This window comes from Dendrobates tinctorius, unplaced genomic scaffold (assembly GCF_039654945.1).
Source record: "Dendrobates tinctorius isolate UK_male_01 unplaced genomic scaffold, ASM3965494v1 ptg000143l, whole genome shotgun sequence".
NCBI lineage: Eukaryota > Metazoa > Chordata > Amphibia > Anura > Dendrobatidae > Dendrobates > Dendrobates tinctorius.
The window spans coordinates 2,821,298-2,848,385 of NW_027361810.1; the positions used below are offsets into that span (position 1 = coordinate 2,821,298).

A 27,088-nucleotide genomic window follows, 5' to 3' on the forward strand; every position below is an offset into this window, starting at 1 on the left:
AGAACCTGGTGCCGTATTGGTTTGGATTTGGTAACGTTTACACTTTTTTCAGCTAATACCTTTGTGCAATCTGTTGCTGCCCCGTGCTTGTACAGGCAGGATGCCCATCCTTCAGGGCCTGACTACAAGGCGTAGCTGACACCCTTCTAGGCTTCTTGTGACGTCATTGCTCCTTCATGGGAACGGTGAGTCAGAGCTGGTGTCTGCCTGGCCCAGCACGACCCCGCCACTCCGGAGTGATGTAAGAGGGACAGACGTGCACCTCTCCTTGTTGAAATGTCATCTGCCATCAGCTCGCTGGACAGATCTGGTTACGTATAGATGCGTTAGTTATGTCAGGTATGTATCAGTTCTGTAATACTGAGCTGTACCGATTGCGTCTGGCAGCAAGCTGTCGAATTCCACTTTATAATCCAACCCATATTGGGCAGGTCAATTGTTATGTCGTTCCCAGTGAACAGTTCTGCAACTTTCTAACACACTTTATGCTTCAATTCTTCACCATTATCAAGATCTCTGCTTGGTGTTGTGAATGAGAACATTCTTGTTTACATCCAGAGATTGAAAACCGAAAACCCTTCTTCACCCAAAACTTTCTTAGAAGTCAATTGTGCGGGAGGCAAACAGCCTGTATCAGACCCCAGAATGATATATTTTACCTGCACTGATACAATATAACAATCGATACAAGAGATAGTTTTGTGCTGCTGATGTGTGTTCCTCTAGACTGGTTACAACTGTAACAAATTCTCAGCGGTGAGATGTATCAGGTCTGTACACATCCATTTTTGTGTCCTCATGCGATCTGTTTTTAAGGATCGCAAATATGGACAGATGCACACCCATTGTATTGAATGGTGGTGCACACATGTAAAGTTTTTCACGTGACTTTGTGTCCGTGTGAAAAACCCGCAGACATGTTCATTTTTTTTTTCAGGAGCGCAGACAAAATACATGCCGCACACGGATGACATCTATGTTTCCGTGTGACAAGTACCAGTGCCTAGGAAGAAGCGGTACACTTTGTGCTGTTCCCAGGGCCCGCTGTGGAGACAAATCTAATCATTGTCCCTGGTCTCCCTGTGATCTACATGACCAGGCGATAATGATGGGAGTTGTATTCAGCACCAGCTGTGTACATCCTGTTTAAAATTAAGAATTACATTTTTAAAAATGGCAAAGCCTCCTGAGTAATTTTCATAACCAGCAGAGGGAAAGCCGACGGCTGGGGACTGATATTAATAATCTGGGAAAAGGGACAACATCCCATAAGATTCTCAAGTTATTACTAACAGCTCACAGCTGTATACTTAGCCTTTCCTGGTGAATTTACGGAGACCCCAGAAAAAAAATGACATAGCAGCTTCTTTTAAATTAAAACCAGCAAAAGCTAAACAGACAACTGTTGTGTCACGATCCATTTTTGGATCTGTGTCAGTTTTGGCTGCTCACATTTAAAACGTTTTTCCTTTCTGGCCATCAGGGGTTAATGTCAGTTTTTCCCCACGGTGGTCGCTGGTGTTACTACATGTAATTGCATGGCTGGTCTGTTTGCTATGCAGGTGGTTGACCACTCCACTCCCACCTTCCTTTAAAAGGTTACCAGGTGCTGCAGCTCACTGTTGGTGATATTTTTCCTCTTTGGAGACCAACCAAGCTGGAGTCAGGAGCTGGCTGTGTTCAGTGAACTTCAGCTATACGCTGTGATTTGGTGCTTACTCTGCTGTTCGGTGCATTGCAGCAGAAAGCTAAGTTTTGTTTTTCAGTTGATTTAACCCCGAAGTGTCTGTTGTATCTTTCCTTTTTGATATATTGGTGCAGTTCACCTATTTCCATTATCACCTCCCGTGGAGGGGGCTGTGTTATGAATGAGTCACCGAGGAGGAAAAAACAAAAAGCAAACTAAGTCCAGAAAAACGGAGAGGTTGGTAACTAGCGGATTGCAGACCCCTGATCCTATCCACAACAACTAGCAGTAGCCGTGGAGCGTGCCTGCGGTGGTCCTAGACGCCTCATCACGGCCGGAGAACTAAATAAGCCTAAAGAAAGAAAGGGAAAATCTGAACTGCCCCAGAGCAGACCCCAAAGCAATAGACAGCCCCCAACATGTATTGTCGGTGAAACAAGATGAAAACACAGACACAGGTAGAAAGATAGGCTGAGCAAACGATGGGGCCCTCGCTAACTAGAAAGAACAGGAAAGAAAAGCTGCTGTCTGCAATCACGCAAAAAACCCTGCCCAAAAAAATGTCCAACACGTCTGATAGAAAAAGGCCCAAATCACTATATCAGCACTCAGGTATATTCTGAAGACAGAGCAAAAGAGATCAACTGATCAGAGACAAAATGGGGATTCAGCCCTGTCCCAGCCAGGGCTGGCTGAACACAAAAACTAAGTAAACCAGACAAAAACTCATATGAACAATAGCAGAGAAAACTTAGCTTTAGGAAGGCAGGAACCAAACTGGAAACCAGGAGCCACAGTCAGGAAAAATCACCAGCAAGAAACTAGGGAGTCGGCTACCTTAAATCCAATCAGAAACTCCTGATGTCCAATCGCAGTCCTCTTCCTCAGGTGGCCGGTCTCTGCCATTTAGATCAGCTTCATTACCTCCCTTCACCAACAGAGGGAGTCCAGATAGAGAACTCACTACTCCTCTGTCAGCACAGCCAGCTCCATAACCCTCACCAGAAGCCAGAGGCAAACCCGAAAATGAGCTCACAACAGTACCCCCCCCCTTGAGGAGGGGTCACCGAACCCTCATCCACGCCACTGGGCCGATCAGGATGGGCCCGATGAAAAGCACGAACCAATCTATCGGCATGAATATCAGAGGCAGAGACCCAAGAATTGTCCTCCTGGCCAAAACCCTTCCACTTGACCAAGTACTGGAGTCTCCGTCTGGCCAGACGAGAATCCAGTATTTTCTCTACCTCATATTCCACATTACCTTCAACCAATACAGGGTCAGGAGGTGCAGCCATAGGAACTACTGGCTCAACATATCTCTTCAACAGCGACTTATGAAACACGTTATGGATCTTAAACGTAACAGGAAGAGCCAATCGAAAAGAAACCGGATTAAGAATCTCCAAAATCTTGTAAGGTCCAATAAATCTTGGCTTGAACTTTGGAAAAGCCACCTTCATAGACATATTCTTTGATGACAACCAAACCATATCACCCACTTTAAACCGGGGACCAGTGGTCCTATGCCGGTTAGAAAACCGCTGGGCCTTTTCCTGGGAGAGAGACAACTTATCCACTACTTGGTCCCAAATCTGCTGCATTCTCTCTACCACAGTGTCAACACCTGGGCAGGCTGAAGATTCCACTTGCCCTGAAGAAAATCGAGGATGAAACCCAAAGTTACAGAAAAAGGGCGACATCAAGGTGGCAGAACTAGCTCTATTATTTAAAGCGAATTCGTCCAAGGGCACAAATGAAACCCAATCATCCTGATCAGCAGATATAAAACATCTCAAATAGGACTCCAAAGTCTGGTTTGTTCTCTCCGTCTGCCCATTGGTCTGAGGGTGAAACACAGAGGAGAAGGACAACTGAATTCCCAGCTTGGAACAAAAGGCTTTCCAGAATCTGGAAACAAACTGAACTCCTCTGTTCGATATAATGTTCTCAGGAATTCCATGCAACCGAACCACCTGTTGTAAAAACAAGGGTACCAACTCTGAGGAAGATGGCAACTTTGGGAGTGGTACAAGATGGACCATCTTAGAGAATCTATCACAAATCACCCAGATAACAGTCATTCTCTGAGAGAAAGGAAGATCAGAAATAAAATCCATTGAAATATGGGTCCATGGCCTCTTAGGCATCGGCAAGGGCATCAACAACCCACTAGAGCGAGAACAGGGTTTAGACCGGGAACAAGTCTCACAGGACTGCACAAAATTCCGGACATCACAAGATAAGGCGGGCCACCAAAAAGACCGACTCACCAAATCTCTGGTACCAAAAATACCTGGATGACCAGCCAATGCGGAGCAATGAACTTCAGACATCACTCTCTTCCTCCACTGGTCAGGAACATACAATTTTCCCATAGGACAACGCTCAGCTTTGTCCTCCTGGAATTCTTCCAGAGCACGTCACAAATCGGGCGAGATGGCAGAAAGAACTACCCCCTAACCTAGGATGGTAGTAGGCTTGGTCACAATAGGAGAATCAGCAAAGAAACTCCTAGAAAGGGCGTCTGCCTTAACATTCTTAGTGCCTGGAAGAAAGGAGACCACAAAATCAAAAGGCGCAAAAAACAAGGTCCACCTAGCCTGTCTAGGATTCAAGCGTTTGGCCGACTCAAGGTAAATCAAATTCTTGTGGTCAGTGAGGACCACAACTTGATGTCTAGCTCCCTCCAACCAATGTCTCCACTCTTCAAATGCCCATTTCATGGCCAACAATTCCCGATTCCCCACATCATAGTTGCGTTCAGATGGGGAGAACTTTCGGGAAAAGAAGGCACAGGGATTCATTTTAGACGTCACCGGATCTTTTTGGGACAAAACAGCTCCTGCACCAATCTCAGAAGCGTCTACCTCCACCTGAAAAGGAAGTAAGACATCAGGTTGCCGCAAAACCGGAGCAGAAGTGAACCTCCGCTTCAGCTCCTGAAAGGCCGAAACAGCCTCTGAAGACCAATTCAGCACATCAGCACCCTTCTTAGTTAAATCAGTCAGTGGTTTAGCAATACCAGAAAAATTAGCTATAAATTTACAATAAAAATTAGCAAAACCCAAAAACTTCTGGAGAGCCTTCAAAGAAGTGGGTTGAACCCAATCATAAATGGCCTGTACCTTGGCCGGGTCCATTTCAATAGTTGACAGAGACAAAATAAATCCCAAAAATGAAATCCTCTGTACACCAAAAAGGCACTTCGATCCCTTAACATACAAGGAATTCTCCCTCAAAATCCGGAACACAGTCCGAACATGTTCCTCATGAGAATCCCAGTCCCTGGAAAAGATCAAAATATCATCCAGATAGATGATCAAAAACTTATCCACAAAGTCCCGGAAAATATCATTCATGAAGGATTGGAAGACAGAAGGGGCATTAGTGAGCCCAAAAGGCATCAACAGGTACTCAAAATGTCCCTCCGGAGTATTAAACGCCGTCTTCCATTCATCCCCATGCTTGATGCGAATAAGATTATACGCCCCCCTGAGGTCAAGCTTAGTAAACCAGCAAGAACCTTTAACTCTGGAGAATAAATCAGAAATCAGGGGTAAACGGATACTGAAATTTAACCGTAATTTTGTTGAGGGAACGATAGTCAATACAAGGCCTTAATGAACCATCCTTCTTGGTCACGAAAAAAACCCAGCACCTAAGGGTGAAGAGGATGGTCTAATATGACCATTCTCCAACGACTCCTTAATATAAGATCGCATAGCCTCATGTTCGGGTACAGATAAATTGAAAAGTCGACCCTTGGGAAATTTACACCCAGGTCTCAACTCAATTGCACAGTCATAACTCCTATGAGGAGGCAGGGACGCAGACTTACTCTCACTAAATACATCATAAAAATCAGCCAAATAGGAACATCATGCGACTGGGGAGAGGTGGAGAAAGCAGGAGTGTCACCAAGAGCACACCGACAACCCCAACTCACCTCAGACACAGATTTCCAATCCAAAACCGGATTATGGATTTGCAACCAGGGAAAACCCAGAACAATGGTATCATGTAAATTATGCAACACCAAAAATCTGCAATTTTCTTGGTGGTCTGGGGCGACCCGCATTATCACCTGGGTCCAAAACTGAGGTTTATTCTTCTCCAAAGCAGTAGCATCAATACCCCTCAAAGGAATAGGCATCCGCAGAGGTGTCATAGGAAAACCACAACGTTTAGCAAAATCCAAGTCCATTAGATTCAAGGCCGCTCCTGAATCCACAAAAGCCTTCGCGGAAAATGTGGATAAGGAGCAGATCAGAGTAATTGCCAAAAGAAACTTAGGTTGTATACTGCCCAAAGCAAATGTGTGTACAAAACGTTTCTCTCATTTAGGGCAGACAGAAATAACATGAGAGGCATCTCCACAGAAAAAACACAGCTTATTACGCCTTCTAAACTCCTGACGTTGCGCCCTAGACAAAACTCCATCACATTGCATAGGTTCAGACATTTGTTCAAAATGTGGCAGCACCTCCCGTGTAGTTTTGCGTTCACGTAAACGCCGATCAACTTGAATGGCTAATGACATAGAATCGTCAAGACCAAAGGGAACAGGAAATCCCACCATAGTATCTTTTAAAGTCTCAGACAAACCCTTCCGAAAGAGAGCTGCCAATGCACTATCATTCCATGTAGTAAGGACCGCCCACTTTCAGAATTTCTGACAGTATAACTCTGCAGGATCCTGACCCTGGTTCAATGCCAATAGGGCTCTCTGAGCTTGATCAATAGCATTAGGTTCATCATATAACAACCCCAAGGCTTGAAAAAATGCATCCACATTAGTCAAAACAGGATCTTCAGGTGTCAAAGAAAACGCCCAATCCTGGGGATCGCCACGCAGCAAAGAGATGACAATTTTAACCTGCTGCGCAGAGCTCCCCAATGAGTTAGGCTTCAAGGCAAGAAATAATTTACAATTATTCTTAAAATTCAAAAATTTAGACCGATCCCCAGAAAACACATCAGGAGCAGGGATCCTTGGTTCAACAGCATGTGAATGAGTGAGATAGGCGGAAATTCCCCGCACTTCAGCAGCAAGCTGCTCCACAAGATCAGGCAATTGCTTCATCTCCATCAAGGAGAAAAGGAAAAAAAAAAGAATCCTCCTAAGGCCCCAGAGAAAAAGAGGAGAAAATATACATTAAAAAAAAAAATTCTGACACCTTTTTTTTTTTTTTTTTTTTTACAATTCTCTCCTGCTTTTGAGTACCCTAGAATCTGCGGTATGGCTGGTGATTCTGTTATGAATGAGTCACCGAGGAGGAAAAAACAAAAAGAAAGCTAAGCCCAGAAAACCGGAGAGGTTGGTAACTAGTGGATTGCAGACTCCTGATCCTATCCACAACAACTAGCAGTAGCCGTGGAGCGTGCCTACGGTGGTCCAAGACGCCTCGTCACGGCCGGAAAACTAAATAAGCCTAAAGAAAGAAAGGGAAAATCTGAACTGCCCCAGAGCAGACCCCAAAGCAATAGACAGCCCCCAACATGTATTGTCGGTGAAACAAGATGAAAACACAGACACAGGTAGAAAGATAGGCTGAGCAAACGATGGGGCCCTCGCTAACTAGAAAGAACAGGAAAGAAAAGCTGCTGTCTGCAATCACGCAAAAAACCCTGCCAAAAAGAATGTCCAACACGTCTGATAGAAAAAGGCCCTGAAGTCGCTAGACTTCAAATCACTATATCAGCACTCAGGTATATTCTGAAGACAGAGCAAAAGAGATCAACTGATCAGAGACAAAATGGGGATTCAGCCCAATCCCAGCCAGGGCTGGCTGAACACAAAAACTAAGTAAACCAGACAAAAACTCATATGAACAATAGCAGAGAAAACTTAGCTTTAGGAAGGCAGGAACCAAACTGGAAACCAGGAGCCACAGTCAGGAAAAATCACCAGCAAGAAACTAGGGAGTCGGCTGCCTTAAATCCAATCAGAAACTCCTGATGTCCAATCGCAGTCCTCTTCCTCAGGTGGCCGGTCTCTGCCATTTAGATCAGCTTCATTACCTCCCTTCACCAACAGAGGGAGTCCAGATAGAAAACTCACTACTCCTCTGTCAGCACAGCCAGCTCCATAACCCTCACCAGAAGCCAGAGGCAAACCCGAAAATGAGCTCACAACAGGGTTGGGGGTTTAGCTCAGGGCTAAACAGGAGATAGGGACAGGTTGGTGACTTGGGCCTCACTACCATTAAGTGTACCCCCAAGTTAAGGAAAGTCAGGGCACCCCCTTAGCCTTAGGGGCAGTTCAGGGGCCCAGGTTCCTCGTCCCCTGTTTTCCACACCGGCCCCGTGACATGTTGGTTGATATTGATAGCCTGGGAATGGGTCATAGATATTGCCCCCCTCCCACCCTCCAGGCTACCAATATCAGCCCTCAGCCTCCCCAGAGAAGGCACATCTATAAGATGCGGCAAACCTGACTCTTAGCCTCGCTCCTCCCACTTGCCCTGTGGCGGTGGTAAGTGGGGTAATAGGTTTGGAGTTGATGACACCTTTGTATTGTCAGCTGAAATCAAGCCCAGGGGTTAGTAACGGAGAGGCATCTATAAGACGCCCCCATTACTAACCCCATAGTAAGTTGTGAAACACACAGCAAGAATAAAATCCTTTATTTTAAATCTAACTCCGCACCGTTTTACTGATTTATTTAAAAGTAAAAAACAAATTTATACTCACCTTTACTCCTAAATTCCACTGAAACCCTCGTCCCCAGTAAAAAAACAAAAATGATAAACAACCCTATCCCTCACCTGTCTGACGTGAAGATAATTCATACTGTTCCACGCCGTAATCAATCTCTGTTACATCTGTTTTTTTAAACTGGATGGCATGGCACCATGATGCAATCACTCAGGATGAAAACCAGGAGACACTGAGGTGCTGCAAGCAGTGACGTCATAGAGGTGATGTCAGAGGTCACCGCAGGTCACTGAGTCTGCATTCACACACTCCCTTGACTAGCACCATGTGAAAATTCTATTACCTATTTGCTCCATTACTAACCCCTGGGCTTGATGTCAGCTGACAATACAAAGCTGACATTAACCCCAACCCTATTTACCCACTTGCTTATGTCACAGGATAAGTGAGAAGAGCAAGGCTGAGGGCTGATGTTGGTAGCATGGGAGGGTGGGCAATATCTCTAACCCCTTTCCAGGCTAGTAATATCAACCCACAGCTCTCTGTTTAGCCTTTGCTGGTTTGAATTTATAGGGGGACCCTGTGTCAGTTTTTTCTGGGGTCTCTGTAAATTCACCAATAAAGCAAACAGCTGTGAGCTGTTATTAATAGCTTGGGAACCTTACGGCGTATTGTCCCTTGTCCCAGATTATTAAATTCTGCCCCAGCTGTGGGCTTTCCCTCTGCTGTTTAAGAAAATTACGCAGACGCCCACGCTATTTTGTTATTTATTTCTTAATTTTACACAGGAGGTACACAACTGGTGCTGAATACAACTCCCATCCTTGTCACCTGGTCATGCTAATTTTGGGAGCTGCTTTCAGCATCCGGCGTTTGTGATCAGGAAAGACTGTTCTGCTTTTCTCAGGCACCAGTACATGTCACAAGTACACACAGATGTAACACACAGACAGCACACAGATACATGAATGTTACATACTGTTTGTATATATGGATGGCACATGGACCACGGATCTTGCAAGTACTGTTTTTTTCCTGCAAAGGAATCTTCAGGACATGTGAAGGAGGCCTAACAAGGTATCAAGGAAGCAAAGAGTATGTTAGAAAGTTGAAGAACTTTTTATTTTATGAAATAAGCTTTGTTTACATTTGTCATGCAGGTATAGAAACTACAGAGACATCGGGCCTTGTGCTTTAATTGGCCAAACAGCAGCATAAGAAGACACTAGATAGATTGGGTCCAGTTATCAGTTTTGCATTGGAGAAATTCAAGCTGTCCTGCACACAGACTATCCATCTACATGGGAATGAAATTAAACGTTATGGCAGGAGACCCAGGAGGATCACAATGCCGATGAGACATAAAATTGCTAGACTGCAGTTTCTCAAAGTGTACATAGGTAAGCCAAAATAATTTTGGGAAAGCGTCTTGTGGACAGATAAGACCAAGCTAGAGCTTTTTGGTAAAGCACATCATTCTACCGCACCTACAGTCAGATATGGTTGCATTACGGTTGTTTTGCTGCCTCCGGCACTGGGTGCTTTGACTGTGTGTAAGGCATCATGAAATCCAAGGATACCAAAGTATTTTGGGTGACAATGTAGCACCCAGTGTTGGAAAGCTGGAATTGCGTCCTAGGTCATGGGTCTTCCAGCAGGAGAATAACCCCAAACATACTCCAAGAAGTCCCCAGAAATGGATGGAAACAGAGTGCTGAAGATTTCTTAAGTGGCAGCAATGGGTCTGGATCTAAATCCCATTGATCACCTGAGAAAAGATTTTAAAGAGAACCTGTCACCAGGAATAATGCTTTTAACCTACAGATATGGAGTTATTCTACAGGTTACCAGTGTTTTCATGGTGTCCAGCGCCTGCACACAGCTGAAGGCAGAGGGGAGAATATGATTTTTATTTCCCCGGCAGCTTTCAGTATTCAGTTATAGGGGTGGCGCCATTTCAGTCACTGCTTGGAGTTTACAGAGCGGCCGCTGGAACAGTGCCCCGGCCCTGACTGACACTGGCTCATCATTGAAGCCGGCCGTGAGTCAGGTCAGGGCGTCGTTACAGCGGCCGCTCTGTATACTTCGAACGGTGACTGAACCGGCTCCGCCCCTATGACTGAATACCGAATGCTGGTGGGAAGAATAAAGATCATTTTCTCCCTGCTGCGTTTGGCTGTGCAGGCTCCGGACGCCATAATAACACTGATAAACTGTAGAGTCACCCCATATCTGTAGGGTAACAGCATTATTCCTGGTGACAGGTTCCCTTTAAAATCGCTGTTGGGAGAAGTTGCCTTCATATATGAGAGACCTGGAGGTTTGTAAGAAGAGTCGTCCAGGATTCCAGCTGAGAGGAGTAAGAGGCTTGTGATGGTTATAGGAAGGGGTTGATCTCAGTTATTTATTCTAAAGGAGGCGATCAAATATTAAGATGCGGGTGCCAACAATTGTGCCCTGAGCATTTTGGGGGTTTTGTGTGAAATTATGATCAATTTGCCTTTTTTCTGTTTTTTTATGTTGTTCCAATACACACAGAGGAAGTAAACGTGTGTATAACAAACCATGGGGAATTGTAATAATGTTCTGGGAGACCATGCTATTTTAGAATTTTGGATAACTAGAAGAGGAAGACCTGTGAAGACTCAGACGTCAAGGTTAGATTTCAGAAAGGCAGATTTTAAGGGATTCAGAAAGAGAATTGGAGGGATCCCATGGCTGGATATCCTTAAAGACAAAAATGTCCAGGAAGGATGGGAAATCTTGAAAAATGATATTCTCACAGCACAATTGTTAACAATTCCCGAAAAGAGGGAAGAATAGGAGGCATTTAAGGAAGCCAGGATGGATGAACACAGAACTTAAGCACATGCTAAAAAGGAAGAAAAAAATGTTTATAAAATGGAAAGAGGGAGGCATATCTAAAGAAGAATATAATGCTGTCTGCAGAACCTGCAGGGCACAAATCAGATTATCTAAAGCTGACAATGAATTGAGGCTTGCAAGAGATGTCAAAAGCAATAATAAAGGATTTTGGGGATATGTCAAAAGTAAAAGAAAAGTCAAAGATGCTATATGAGTTTTACAGGATGAAAATGATGAAATGGTAAGACAGGATGTTGAGAAGGCCGAACTTTTAAATTCCTATTTTGTATCTGTTTTCTCTCAGAAAGGAAATGTAACATCAACTGTTCTTCACTGTCCTATTAAGGGAATAGAAGAATCCAGGATATCTATAAACAGAAAGATAGTGAGGAAACACTTAGCTAACCTAAATGAATTCAAGTCTCCAGGTCCAGATGAATTACACTCCAGAGTACTGAAGGAGATAGCAGAAGAAATTTTTGAACCCCTCTCCATAATCTTTAAAAATTCTTGGAGAACAGGAGAAATCCCAGAAGACTGGAGTAGAGCAAATGTTGTTCCTATCTTCAAAAAGGGGAAGAAGGTGGACCCAGGCAACTAAAGGCCGGTGAGTCTGACTTCTATACCAGGAAAGATCTTTGAACAAATTATTAAACAACATGCATGTCAGTACCTGGATAAGAATGAAGTGATTAAACAGAGTCAGCATGGATTTGTAACTAATAAGTCATGTCAGACTAACTTAATTTCCTTCTATGACGGAATCACTGATTGGGTGGATCAAGGAAATGCTGTAGATATAGTATATCTTGACTTCAGCAAAGCATTTGACAAAGTATCTCATACAATCCTTATTGAAAAAATGACTAAGTATGGAATGGACAAGGCAACTGTTAAGTGGATTCATAACTGGCTTAGTGATCGGACCCAAAGAGTGGTCGTAAATGGCTGCACATCCAGTTGGAAGAATGTCTCAAGTGGGGTACCACAGGGCTCTGTCCTGGGCCCTGTATTGTTCAACATCTTTATCAATGATTTAGATGAAGGAATTGAGGGTAAACTGATTAAATCTGCTGATGACACAAAGCTAGGAGGGATAGCTAATACTAGAGAAGAGAGAGAGAGAGGATTCAAAAAGATATAAATAAACTGGAGAAGTGGGCAGCAGCTAACAGAATGGTTTTTAACAGGGAAAAATGCAAAGTACTACATCTGGGCAATAAAAATGAAAAGAGCATATACAGAATGGGAGGAATAGGCCTAAGCAACAGCACATGTGAAAAAGACTTGGGTATACTAATAGATCACAGACTGAATATGAGTCAACAGTGTGATGCAGCAGCAAAAAAGGCAAATGCAATTCTAGGATGTATTAACAGAAGCATACAGTCTAGATCACGTGAAGTCATTATTTCCCTCTACTCCTCTTTGGTCAGACCTCATCTGGAATATTGTGTCCAGTTTTGGGCACCACATTTTAAAAAAGACATCAACAAACTGGAGCAAGTTCAGAAAAGGGCAACCAGAATGGTGACCGGTCTGCAAACCCTGTCTTATGAGGAAAGGTTGCAGGATTTGGGATTGTTTAGTTTGCAAAAGAGAAGACTGAGAGGAGACTTAATAGCTGTCTACAAATATCTAAAGGGCTGTCACATTGTAGAAGGATCAACTTTATTCTCATTTGCACAAGGAAAGACTAGAAGCAATGGGATGAAACTGAATGGGAGGAGACACAGATTAGATATTAGAAAACACTTTTTGACAGTTAGAGTGATCAATGAGTGGAACAAGCTGCCACGAGAAGCGGTGAGTTCTCCTTCAATGGAAGTCTTCAAACAGAAGCTGGACAGACATCTGACTGGGATGATTTAGCGAATCCTGCTTTGAGCAGGGGGTTGGACCAGATGGCCCAGGAGGTCCCTTCCAACTCTACAATTCTATGATTCTATGAAATGCTTCATTGTCCTGAACAAATTCCAGGGTGCCAACTTTTTCGGCCATGACTGTGTTTCACTGTGGATTGGCGTCAGGCTCGGACTGACCCACAGGGGAACAGATGAATCCCCCGGAGGACCCCTGGGCAGGAGTGGTCCCCCTCCAGCCTCTATGAGCAGTAGGTGTAATGTAATATTTGCATGTAGCTGCTCCGTGGCCCCCAGAGTCAGTGTCACTGTTGGGCCCTTGGCATGCCAGTCTGACACTGATTGATGTATACTCAGCTCTTTTAATTTTCGCAGCTTCTTGCACCTCTATAACTTGTCACCTGAAAGTAATTTGTCTTGAGGCCATGTTCATCGTAAGTAATCTTTCTGGAGAGCAGATTTGTCTGTAGCCAGCCTTTGTGTGCCTTATTTACGGGGGCAAGGACCCGAGAAGCCCACCGTGTCCTCCCCTTCTCTGTGCCACCTTTTACTGAGCTGTGGCCCCCCATATAGGATGCTCGGACGAGCCCCAGTTCTGGCACAGTAAAGATCCTGTATTGTATCCGGGACCTAAACCTCAGTTCCCTTTCTATCACAGTTACTTTTTATAAATGAGCTGTTATTGATAAGTCTTCATATTGGTGATGAGAAATCATCGGCACAATCGTACGATGGGCCCAGTACATCCGAGCCTACAGTGGTAGTTGTCAGACCCCAACCTTTGCTAAGGACAAGATATAAAAATGGCCCCTAGTTATGACGCATCATGATGTAAAGTCCGTGTCCCATGGTCGTGCAGAGCGGGAGGTTTTCTTCCGATCTTTGTAGGTAAGGTCATGTATAAACCTGGACATTGGCGCGATGGTGATCGGGGCTCATTTTGCCACCTGAGTTGCTCATCATTTAGAAAGTGAGGCTCCGAGGGCAGAGACTCCAGTCCATGTGACCCAGGTGAAGACTCGGGCGTTCTCTAGAACTCGCCCCAGCAGCTCCTGCCACAGCCGCGATGCATCTGTCAGCCCCCCGGGGCTTCATTTTCAGAGGGTCATTTTTGGAAGGGTCACAGTTAACACTCAGGATCCTGCGAGCAGCAGAGATTTTTTTTCTCTCTGCCCTGGTCCTCGAAGAGGCGCCTGCCTTCTCATACATTGATTGAGTGCCATTGCCCCCCTATATTACACTGTAATGGGGCTCCTCGGACTCCCCGACATTGAATGTTGGCAGGTACCTGCTCCGGAGACACTTCGTCCCTCTCATTTACTGCACATTCCTGAGATTTACAAATAAACTGTAAATATGACAAACGGGTTAAAACACGACCGGGCAGCTGAACTGGGGCTAAACTTGAAAATGCCGCCTTCTAGCAGTGTTATAGGCAAAAGAATGAGGACACTCCCGCTGCTACAACCCAAAGTCAAATCTAAACGTCAAGTCATATTAAAGGGCCGGTCCAGTGTAACGTGAAGAAAGCGTCATCATCACATCAGGACACGTTCTCAGGACAGATGCCGTGTTATAGGGGGCTTAGCCTGATGACGAGGCACCTGCACAGTAGGGGGCTCTGCTATGCGTCAGCTTCCAGCACTTATCAACATGTCATTACAGGAGTCCCCAACCAGCGGCTTATATTGGGGGCCACAGATGGCATTTTTACTTCAGGGTATGTGCACACGGTGCGGATTCTGCTGCATATACGCAGCGGATTTGGCCCTGCGTATATGCAGCAGAACTGCATGTGATGTACAGTAGCATTAAAGACTATGTGAAACAATATCCGCTGTGCACATGCTGCTTTTTTTCCCGCACGGATTTGCTGCAGAATGAAAAATGCAGCATCTCACTTCTTTTGTGCGCTTTTGCTGCAGTTTTCCACCTGCTCCATTCTAGAAATCCGCAGGTGGAAAACCGCAGGGAAAACCCACACAAAACATGCAGTAAAACCGCACAAAAAATGGTCATTTGGTCATTTGACCTGCGGATTTAGTGAATTCTGCGCGGAAAATTCCTAAGCAGAATACGCACTGTGTGCACATAGCCTTATAAGGAGCACTCAGGACAATATTACTTGAAAAGTGACACTTTGGGAATGATTACTTTATTAGGTGGGCACAGAAGGAGTGCATTCTTATTAAGGGACGCTCACAACATTATCACTACCCAAAGGGCACTGAGGCCATTACATTGTAAGCGGCCACTGAGGACATTACTATGTGGGGCACTAGGAGCGCACATTATAAGGGGGCAGCCAATACTTTATAAAGGGGCACTCGATCCATATGTAAGTTGGCGCTTGTAGCATTATTACTGTTAGGAGTCAGGTTCCTGCGTCTGCTCTGCAGGAATCCAGACCCTTACATTCTGCGGTCTCTTGCTCTTTATCTACCGCAGAGGAGATTGCCTTGCAGCAAATCTCTCCAGGGGCTAAGTCCTTCTGTCCTCCTACTGAGCATGCTCATCAGACGGTTTCCCATTGGGGATCGGGAGTCATGTGCTCAGGTCCTGCTTCAGATCTCATTGGTCCATCTCGGAGATCTGGAAGCTTCCGGAAGGTCCCGGCTGCTATAAAAAGCACGCATGGCCGTTCCGCCATGCGCTAGTATAGACAATACTGCTATGTGTGAATGGTGACGGATGTATGATTCTGGTGACTGACTTATTATGAAACCCCTTCCCTCTGATATTACGCATGAGGTTAGGGAATTAGTTCAGTAGTCTGCGCCAGTCTGTGGCAAGCCTTAGGCCACTGTGCACACCGCACCTCTGCGCTAGCGTCCGACATAGCGCCTGCTTTGTAGCTGTGTCGTCCAGCGGCAGTGTCCTGCGCTGCGCTGCACTTGCAGCCCTTCTTGGCGTTCGCAGTAGCGACGCCGCACACACGGTAGGTCTAGACGGACGCAGCCCCTCTGTCTTAGTTCCTGTTCCTGTGACCTTATACCGTGTGTGCATCTCCCTGTGGTCTGTGACTCTAACAGGCTCAGCCTTTTTGTATGTTTTTGTTGCGGCGCCTCTGTGTGTGAACAGATCCCGCTCTGCGCACTTCGGGTGAAGTTGAACCCGTGCGCATTATACCGCCATATTGCTCGTCTGCCATTACTCAGCAGCGGTGGTAACACCTACTGCACGGTGGACCCCGAGCGGCGAACGCACTTTATTATTATTTTTATTTAGTGCGTTCCGACGTTCCTAACATTATACTAGCGCCAGGGTCTGGCTAGTAATGGCAGATCAGCAGCAACTCGTTCAGTGCATTTGCCAGCTAGAGGGCCGGTTGGCTACTCTTGAGAGTGTTATCGCAGCGGCGAAGTCTTGGGAGGCTGCTGTACAGGCGATCGCAGACGTGGTTTCCCGTATGTCCCCTTTTCTTCCTACGCGCCGACAGTTTCCCGCCTCCCGTTGCCCGATAAATTTTCTGGCGATGGCGCCTCCTGTAGGGGTTTCATCAGCCAGTGCTCTATCCAGCTGGAGTTACTGGCTGCACGATTCCCTACGGAGCGGGCCAAGGTGGGGTTTATTGTTTCCTTTCTGTCGAGCAAGGTGTTGGAGTGGGCTACGCAACTATGGGAGCGTGGTGACCCAGAGGTTCGGACCGCTGCTCAATTTTTAACAGCTATTAAGCAGGTCTTCCTGGGACCATGGGTCACGCACGACACCTCTCTACAGCTACTGGCTTTGACTCAGGGATCCCTCTCGGTTAGTCAGTATGCCATTCGTTTTCGGACACTGGCTTCCGAGCTGGAGTGGTCTGACAAAGCCCTCATCCCTGTGTTTTGGAGAGGTTTAGCTGAGCATGTTAAGGATGCTCTTTCTACCAGAGAGGTTCCTGCAAGTCTGGAGGAGCTGATTGCCATTGCCACCCGTATTGATCTCCGTTTTTCGGAGCGCGGGCTGGAGCGTGCTCAATCCATACGGAAGGTTACTCCAGCTCCCAACCTCTTTGAACCTCTGGAATCACCCAAGCCAGAGTGTTCACTCCAAGAGCCCATGGAGGTGTCTCGCGCCAGTCTCGAGGCGTGTCCGACACTAAGTTCCACTTACGGCTGCCACTGTCAGCCCTCTGTTCACCAGGATAACAGGGCCCTGCAATGGCCAAACTCTGTGCCGCTGGGCAAGACCTTTGTCCCCCCCGCCTTTGGCCGAAGGTCCTCGCATGGGCACACGCGTCCAGGGCGGGTGGTCACTGTGGCTACATGCAGACCACAAAACTCCTGGCAGGTTCGTATTGGTGGCCACACAGGGCTCAGGACGTTAAGAAATATATTCAGGCATGCACCTCGTGTGCTCGGGTAAGCTTCCTTAAACAGAGAGTGGAGACGTTCGCCGACACACCGCGACGTCCCACTTCAACTTATGCTCCGGGCGGTTTTGCCGCTCCCGTTGTCTCCCATGTGTCCCTTCTTAAACCTTGACGCCTCTGATACCTTCCCCGTGTCCCGGTTTTCCGTCGTGTCACCTACCGGGACATCAGACTTGCCTTCGGACGAGTCTGAGGCCTATGCCTCTGATGGGCACAGGGTGGTGGATTGGAAGGCTCAGAGAGGAGGGGGCCCTAGGAGGGGGGGTAATGTTAGGAGTCAGGTTCCTGCGTCTGCTCTGCAGGAATCCAGATCCTTACATTCTGCGGTCTCTTGCTCTTTATCTACCGCAGAGGAGATTGCCTTGCAGCTAATCTCTCCAGGGGCTAAGTCCCTCTGTCCTCCTACTGAGCATGCTCATGAGACGGTTTCCCATTGGAGATTGGCAGTCATGTGCTCAGGTCCTGCTTCAGATCTCATTGGTCCATCTCGGAGATCTGGAAGCTTCCGGAAGGTCCCGGCTGCTATAAAAAGCGCGCATATCCGTTCCGCCATGCGCTAGTATAGACTATACTGCTATGTGTGAATGGTGATGGATGTATGATTCTGCTGACTGACTTATTATGAAACCCCTTCCCTCTGATATTACGCATGAGGTTAGGGAATTAGTTCAGTAGTCTGCGCCAGTCTGTGGCAAGCCTTAGGCCACTGTGCACACCGCACCTCTGCGCTAGCATCCGACATAGCGCCTGCTTTGTAGCTGTGTCATCCAGCGACAGTGTCCTGCGCTGCGCTGCAGTTGCAGCCCTTCTTGGCGTTCGCAGTAGCGACGCCGCACACACGGTAGGTCTAGACGGACGCAGCCCCTCTTAGTTCCTGCTCCTGTGACCAGATACCATGTGTGCATTTACCTGAGGCCTGTGACTCTAACAGGCTCAGCCTTTTTGTATGTTTTTGTTGCGGCGCCTCTGTGTGTGAACAGAGCCCGCTCTGCGCACTTCGGGTGAAGTTGAACCTTTGCACATCATATCGCCATATTGCTCGTCTGCCATTACTCAGCAGCGGTGGTAACACCTACTGCACGGTCGACCCCGAGCGGCGAACGCACTTTATTATTATTTTTAGTTAGTGCGTTCCGCCGTTCCTAACAATTACTTTATTATGGCACGCACTACCTTCCCTTACTGCCGCCATAGGAGTCAGATGCCACATTGCCAGCACGTCTCCCTCTTTGTCTGGTTTCCTAATCAAGGTAGTGCACTGATGAACCCTGAGAATACCAGGGGGGAATCACGTTGGGACATGGGATCGCAAATATTTGGAACCATAGACGTTTTCCATCAAGCTAAGTACGGAGCTTAATAAGTCTTTTTCCTGCGATTTGATTGCACTTTTTTAACCTATTTGTTAGGAGTGGCAGAAGGCACTAAATAAAAATATAAATAAAGTAGAAGATGTAATAACTGCTGCTAGGTGACGGCAGAGCAATCTGTCGGTAATGTGCACAGGGGTTAATGGCACCCCATGTGCACTGCTCAGACTCTGTTGAACTCACAGAGTCACAGAAAGAAAGCACAAAACGCTGAGTCTGTTTAGGTCACAGAACTACAGCGCTGCACCCGTGGTATCTGATCACAGGAGTAGCACTAGATGGCGGTACTTACTCCGTCTAGACCTACCGACAAGGATCAGGTGTAGAGCGTCGCAACCGCGGATGCATGGAGAGCTGCAACTGCAGCGTGGCAGAGACAGCCGCTGTGAAGACACTGCTAACATGCAGGCGCAATGCTGACGCTAGGCTGCTGAGGCAATGGAGCAATAGCGCGCTGGCGCTGATACTGGCAATAACTCAAGCACTCTCACAGACGTAGCATCAGAGGGTAGGGGTTTCAATGAGTCATTCACCAGTCCATGCATCCATCAAACATACAGCAGCAGTATGGCTATACTAGTGCATGGCGGAACAGCCATGCGCGCTTTTTATAGCGAACGGGACCTTCCGGAAATCTCCAAGAGGAGCCAATGGGATCCGACACAGGACCTGAACACCTGACTCCCGAACTCCAATGGGAGTTCGTCCCATGAGCATGCTCAGACGCAGGAGTAGAGGACGTAGCCTCTGGAGAGAGTTGCCGCAAGGCAATCTCCTCTGCAGTCTCCTCTACAGCAGATGAAGAGCAGGAGACTGCAGAATGTGAGGATCTAGATTTCAGAAAAGGAGAGGCAGAAATCTGACTCCTAACACTATTGAGTTATTTGGTTTGTCCATAAAGAAGCATTACATTTACCTTTTGCATATTGACCGTCTGATATGTTATTTTTGGGATTGTGCGTGCTCACCACCTGTGCTGCATTTTATTATTTTTAGTGTAAGTGTGTATAGAGCACGGTGCCATCTTGTATTTCTAGGGTGCCAACCTCTGTGGTTGGGTAGGTACAGATAAGGGTACAGTAGGGACTATTAGTCTTTACCTGTCCTTCCCTGTTTTTTGGAGCCATTTGTCATACTTATCATCAAGCACTTCCCTCTTTTTGAGACTTTATTTTTGGTGTTTTAGGTGTAATACAAGTTATATTATAGGTTTTTTTTCTACGGTGGCTTCTACCTAATTGATCCCTGCCCATAATATATTTTTTCGATTGTTTTTTACCACTGGGGTAATTATCTTCACATGGGCATCTGAGGGGGCTTCTATCATTTCTCTGTATAGACTGCGGCTAGTGATTTTCTCTGAATGCCTCCGAATGTAAGAAAGCTTGTGGAGTAAGGGGATGAGACAACTCTTCTAGGATTCTGGGGTCTCCCCTTCTTACGGGAAAGTTGGTGACTATTCATAATAAGTGCACTGAGATTTGTGCTAATGTCACAAGTTGAAGACTCGTTATCGCGGATTACATTCCAATTCTTAACATATCTCACATCTACCCTGGACCCACAGACCACGCAGTTTAGAGACCCTCTGTCCTGTCCATGGGACATATGAATCTGTAGAATATGTGGTGACTGTAGGGTCTCCGCCTGCTCCGGTGCAGTGCCCCCTCATCCACTCCAAAAGGTCCCTCATAACAATTGCTCCTCATGACAAACACATAAAACCCTGGTAAGATTGTGGCCAGATTTGCGGAGCTCGCATTCCTTCCTGCTTTCCAACCAGGAATGTAATTGAATCTGTGCTTCTTACAGAGGTGTTTTCAATCCTGTCCATTGAAAAAGACCCTGCGGGGGCAACCACCGGGGTGAGGGCGAGAGAAATAGAAAACTGCCATTAGACCTCGCTAATCCTCCTGACAGAGCGCGGCCTATTGATGGGGCGCTTGAGGCACCGCGCACTCTCATGGATCGGTTTGCCGGCATATAACCTGCGCTCCGTGTTGTTGTTTGCTAGGTGCTAATCTGAGAACACGTTCACATAACTCGGAGGAGGCCGGCAGCGATCCTGCGCCCTGAGAGAGGGGCGATATGAATACGAGCGGGGACACTGCGCTGCTGGACGGGTTAAATGTATTGATATCTAATTAGGTGCGCCCACTGTGAGACAGCGGAGGCTTCTATTCAGGGGTGAGCGGGCCGGCTCTATGTGCGTCGGGAAGGGATTGAAAGACTCCTGTGAAGTGGAACTTCTGTTAGTGCAGCGCAGGCCGGGACATAATGGGCATCTTGTTCGCTGGCTGTATGGCCGGCGCTCTCTTGTTTCGCTCACAGAGGCAGCGCATACTCGTATTGTCATTAAAATAAACGCAGGAGGCTGAGCACGACTTAAAAACAGCACAGCGAAAGAAAGATTTGGCTGCAATTATTTCTGCCGGATTCCGATGAATTTGTGACACGGCGTTATGGAAAGCACGTTGTTCCGATAATGCCGCCACCTGGGCCCACAATACATGCCGCGGCGATAATTACCATTGATTCGTCACTCGATACTGTTACTATAAATAACGGCATTGGTTAATTAGAAAATTCTATGGATGACTTCGCCAACATTGTTTTGCAATTTCCTGACGAGGACAAGTTAGAATAATTGTTCAGAGATCATTGTTTGAAAGCAGTAAAAGAGGCGACAACAGGAATAATCACTGCATCTGTACGGGCGATAGTGGATACGTCTATTATTAACCCCTTTACCCCCAAGACTGTATGCACCTTAATGACCAGGCCAGTTTTTACAGTTTTCTGACCACTGTATAGCTCTGGAGCTTCAATGGATCCCAGTGATTCTGAGATTGTTTTTTTTCGTGACATATTGTACTTCATGATGGTGGTAAAATTTCATCGATACAAACTTGCAATTTTCAAACTTTGAATTTTTATGCCCTTAAATCAGAAAGTCGTGTCACACAAAATAGTTAATAAGTAATCCGTGCAAGGAAGAAGATGAAGGTGGCACTCACCGTCCTGTAAAATCCGATATTTATTGAAACAGTTTAAAACATCCTCCGCAGGAACATTCCACATGTGACTCCCCTGCTGAGGATGTTGTAAACTGTTTCAATAAATATCGGATTTTACAGGACGGTGAGTGCCACCTTCATCTTCTTCCTTGCACGGACTATTGGCATTGTATTTCTTCTGGATTGGCACCCGAGAGTCCGACAGCGGTCTTGGCCCCATAGCTGGGTACTTTTGGCTCAGGTGTTACAGCATTACGGATTGCTTTTTTCTATTCCCCACATGTCTGCTTTACATCAGCACAATTTTTGAAACAACATTTTTTTGTTTAATTAAGTTATAAGAGTTAAAAGTTGACCAGCGACTTTCTCATTTTTGCAGCAAAATTATTTTTTTAGGGACATCACATTTAAAGTGACCTTGAGGGGCCTATATGACAGAATACACCCAAAGGTGACACCAATCTAAAACCTGCACCCCTCAGGGTGCTCAAAACCACATTCAAGAAGTTCATTGACCCTTCAGGTGCTTCACAGGAATGAATGGAATGTGGAAGAAAAAATGAACATTTAATTTTTTTTTTCCACTACAAATTTTACTTTAGATCAAAATGTATTTATTTTCACAAGCATAACAGGAGAATATGCACCTTCAACCCCCAAGTGCTTCACAGAAAACTATAACGTTGAGTTGTGAAAATAAATAAACCACATTTTTACACAAAAATGTTATTTTAGCTAAAATAAATTTTTAATTTTCACAAGGGTAACGGGAGAAAATATGTGGGGGGGGGGAACTACTGTTTGGACGCATGGCAGGGCTCGGAAGCGAAGGAATGATTTTTTGGAATGTTGACTTTGATGGAATGATCTTCATGTCGCATTTGCAGATCCCCTGATGTGCCTAAACAGTGGAAATGCCCCAAGTGACCCCATTTTGGAACTGATCTACTGTTTCTTGGTTTGTTAATTTTATAATGTAGCAGCATACGTAAGTTGTGTAGAGTGTATCAGGTTGGTATATGTGATTTATATAGAGTACATCAGGTTGGCATACGTAAATTGCACAGTGTTTGTCAGATTGTGTATGAAGCGGGAATAAGATATCCAAAATTGAAATATAGAAACTAGCGTTTGGATATTCTAAAACTTAACCTTTAATTGGTTTTTAAAAAAAAAATACAAATGTGTACATATAAGGAAACCTGGGTGCAAGGGAACCCTGAACCAACATACAAAGAGTGAGGGACAAATGACTAAAAACAATGAAATCTGACCCACTGTGATGGATCTGCGGCCTCCTAAAGGGAATGTACGTAATTTGCACAATATCACTGGAAGATAAGTTAGCTTTTTGCATAGACCTGTCCTATACAGTATAATATATCTTATTAATTTGCACCATTCCCAAATATTGGTTCATAATTCTCAGATGTGCATGAAATCATATAAACAGATAGAACATCACCGTATATTCCAGCCATCAATAACCAGCGCTGTATAGTACTGACCAAGAAATTATTTCCCTTTGCTGATCTCAGACTAGATCTCTGCTTGCTGTCAGTGAATGGGAGACTCTTTGTTTTTTACATGCAGAGGAAGACAGCCTTGTTATTACTGTGTCCATCGGAGACGATCCTGAGGTGCTCGGACCCCGGACTGACACGTTTACCTGCAGCGCTATCACACGGCTGTTCCACCTGAGCTGCCGCCTGCGGTGATGTGATATTACATGATGGGGGCAGCTGTCATTTGTGTGAGGGATCCCACCGCTGATGTAACAGGACCGCTCCGACCAGTCCTGGTGTCAGCGCAGATAAAGTGACCGACAGCCCAGAACCTCGGACCGGCAGATGTGGACAAGTCAGTGGGCCTGCGTCCACCTATGTGCACACAGTGACTGGCGGACACAGGAGAGGCCCCGGTGCAAGAACAGAGTATGGGCGCTATGCAGTGCAATAGCTCATCATAATGCACTATTCCACCTGATTGGCAGAAGGTTGTGGCCCCCTGACCTCTTGGGCCCCTGGTTGCACCAATGATATGTCCTCCCCTGCATACAGTATACGTATATCCCCATATATATGTGACATTGGCTCTGGGGGGCCACCAGTAACTTTTGCTCTGGGGTGGCCCACCACTGACATTGGCCCTGGGGCCCCAGTGTTCAGCTACATCCAGATGTTACCTGACCTGATTCCATTCTTAGATTTCTTTGCTTCTTTATAATTATTAATTGAGAAGTTTCTTCAATGATTGCTGAGATGATGCACTTGTCTTACACAGTGAATCAAGTGTCCTGTGCCAACTCCGGCTCCTCTATGGGGTGGGGTCCTACTGCTGCCCCGGGGCCCACTGGGGAATCCTTCTGTTCCCCTATGGGCCCGTCCCAGCCTGCATTACACACACGATACATACACCGCACGCAATGATGAGATCTAAGATGCATTGTTCAGTGATGATCAGTACTATTTATCACAAGGCTCCTGCTCTTCCCCTTCATCATTCTTTGCACTGCAGTTCTGCTCTATTATAGTTTTAGTCTTTGAAAACAAAACCAGGCGTGGTGATAAATGCAGAAGTGGAGATATGTTTCTGTTATACTTGTCCTCTGATTGTTCCTCTCCTGAGTTTAGTTTACAGATGCTGAATGTGTGAATGAGGCCCTAGCTGCACTGTCTATTGCAGTCTGTGCGAGTGTGAAATCCACCTCCTGCTTCTTCAGGGGCTCCAGATTCTGCTATATTTTTTCCACATGCTTTATACTGCAGCTTTGCTTTCTCAGATTGGCTGCTCTTTATAAACACAAACAGCAGCAATAAGCAGATGGAAAGATGATGTATATCATAGCAAGGACAGAAGATTATAAACTGCCAGAAACTAAACTGGCGAGAAACAGATCAAGACAAGACAGCACCTAGACGGAGGTGCTGAGTGACCCGTGTGACATAATGCTGGGTGTCATCCAAAGAAATGGAGCAGCGCCCCCTAGCGGCCACACCGTGCACTGTCATTCACTCCTGCACCTTATATTGGAGAATTCACAGAAACCTCTGAAAAGTATTCAGAATTGAGAGTCCTCAGTGGTTGATACCTTTTAATGGCTGATTGAAAAGATGGTAACACATTGCAGCTTTCGAGACTACTCAGTTCTCTTCATCAGGCTAGACTAATACAACATCTGAAGAGTCATATATTTATGCACAACACAGCACAGAAAAAGTGCAATAGATAAGACAAGTGACGTTGATTAAACTGTTCATGGAACATCTTTAGCTTTGGCTCAGACTCCGTCCAGGCGATTAAAATATCATCAATGTAGCGGTAGTAGGCCAGGGGCCTGATGGGACATGAGGACAAAAAGTCGCTTTCAAGCTTGGCCCTGAAAAGATTTGCATACTGTGGAGCCATTTTACTTCCCATAGCTGTGCCAGTCTCCTGTAGATAGATCTTGTTGTCAAATTCAAAGTAATTGTGGGTGAGGATGAATTTTATAAGTTTCACCACAGAATCAGCATCAGTCCTGGTGTTTTCCATGAAGAATTTGCAGGCATTTCATCCATCCTGGTGCGAGATATTAGAGTACAAAGATTCCACATCCATGGTGGCCAGGATGGTTCCTTCTGGTAGAGGACCTATTGCTGCTAGTTTATTCAATAGGTCAGTTGTGTCCTGCATGTAGCTAGGTGTATCCTTTACCAGGGGTTTAAGAACACCCTCTACCCATCCAGATACCTGCTCAGTAAGGGTGCCCACACAGGAAATGATCGGCCTCCCTGGATTTCCAGGTTTGTGGATTTTGGGAAGCGTGTAGAACAGGCCCGGATTGGTAATCTGCCGAACCGGGCAGATTGCTGGTGGGCCGGCGGCTCTGAACTAGGAAATGGGCCGCCGGCACTTTAAAATCTTTGACTAGGCCCTGTGTGCGTGCTCCCTCTCGTTGCACGCGCTGACAAGGGCCGCGTCTGCTGGCGTCAGTGCGTGAGTGCGCCTCACGTCCGTGACTGTGTGCGCGGCTGCTGCCCTCCTCAGTGCAGGCAAGAAGGAGAGGGCGCACTGCACACAGGACCTTGTCAGAAGTTTGAAAAGGCCGCCGCAGCACACACAGGACTCCTGCCTCTCTGTCTGACGTTGGAAAGTACCAGCGTCAGAGAATAGTGGAGAGAGCCAGCAGCACGCAAGATAAAAGGTAATGCCTGCCTGTGTGTGCAGGGAGAGCTAGGGAAGCAGCGCAAGTCAGCACGGTGACATGTCTGCTGCTCTGATCTGCATCAGGGGAGGTGATGACGGGACAGAGCTGCTGTGAGCACTAGAATTTCTTATACTTCACGTCTGGTCAGGAGTCAGTTCGAATCCGTGCTCCTGTACATTGAGCTGCAATGAGTAAGTTGGCTTTCTTTTACTCTTTTGCATTTACCCTGGGTTGAGTACAGGGCCACAAGCCGGGCTGGAGTGATAGGAGGAACATTACTTTCTATTTACAGATGATTAATAAAATAAATCCTGGAAAATATCTCTTGATACAAATACATGTTTTTTAAATTTTTTTTTTTTTTTTTTTTAAATAAAATAAATTCTTATTTAAATATGTAAAATTCTTGTTACAAATGTCGATCCAGTTGATCAGCATTCAATATCAGTAGGGAAAAATGATCTCTTTTAGCGCAGATTGGTTCATGCTTCATGGCTGTTCTATAAGCTGCATGTATTGCTATGCGGCCGCACGCTCCGCTCCCGTGTGTCGGTGGCAGTGCCGGGTATTAACATGCGAGACTCGGCCGAGTTTCTCGCATGTGTGATTCCAGCCTCAAAGTATTATCCTCTATTACAATTATACCTGCAGTTATAGCATTTATCAAGAATCAGCTGAAAATTGCCATTAACATGAGCTGTTATTACAATCTATAATGAGTTTTTATTACTACGTTCTATAAGTCGCTGTATTATTACCTCATCCTGGAAAGTGCAAAATATTAGGAGCCACTTAAAGACAAATTAATGAGAATAACATGGAAATTGGGAAAGTTTGTGATTGCCCATTTCCTTCCTCCTATTAAATAAGTGTGAAAATTGAGTCAAGGTATTGTACATGTTCCACAGGGAGTAAAGCTATATGGATCCTTAGGTATGGTTAACGCTTTCAGGTGTCATCGTGCATGGTATAAAGTCTTCGTAAGTAGGCACTCAGCTGCTGTCGAGCTCACGAGAAGCTATTTCTGCTTGTTGTGAGCAACCTACCGAGCATATGGTGAGTGGTGAATATTTATGCAAGCAAA

General features: G+C 45.8%; 1 long non-coding RNA gene across 1 annotated transcript; it reads left to right on the forward strand.

Annotated features, from left to right (window-relative positions):
* Positions 1-189: 189 nt before the first annotated feature.
* On the forward strand, positions 190-26,327 carry LOC141049153 (uncharacterized). The gene is made up of 3 exons (XR_012220266.1): positions 190-339; positions 9,508-9,747; positions 23,354-26,327. It is a non-coding gene; the product is annotated as an uncharacterized lncRNA (long non-coding RNA).
* The last annotated feature ends 761 nt before the right edge of the window (positions 26,328-27,088 follow it).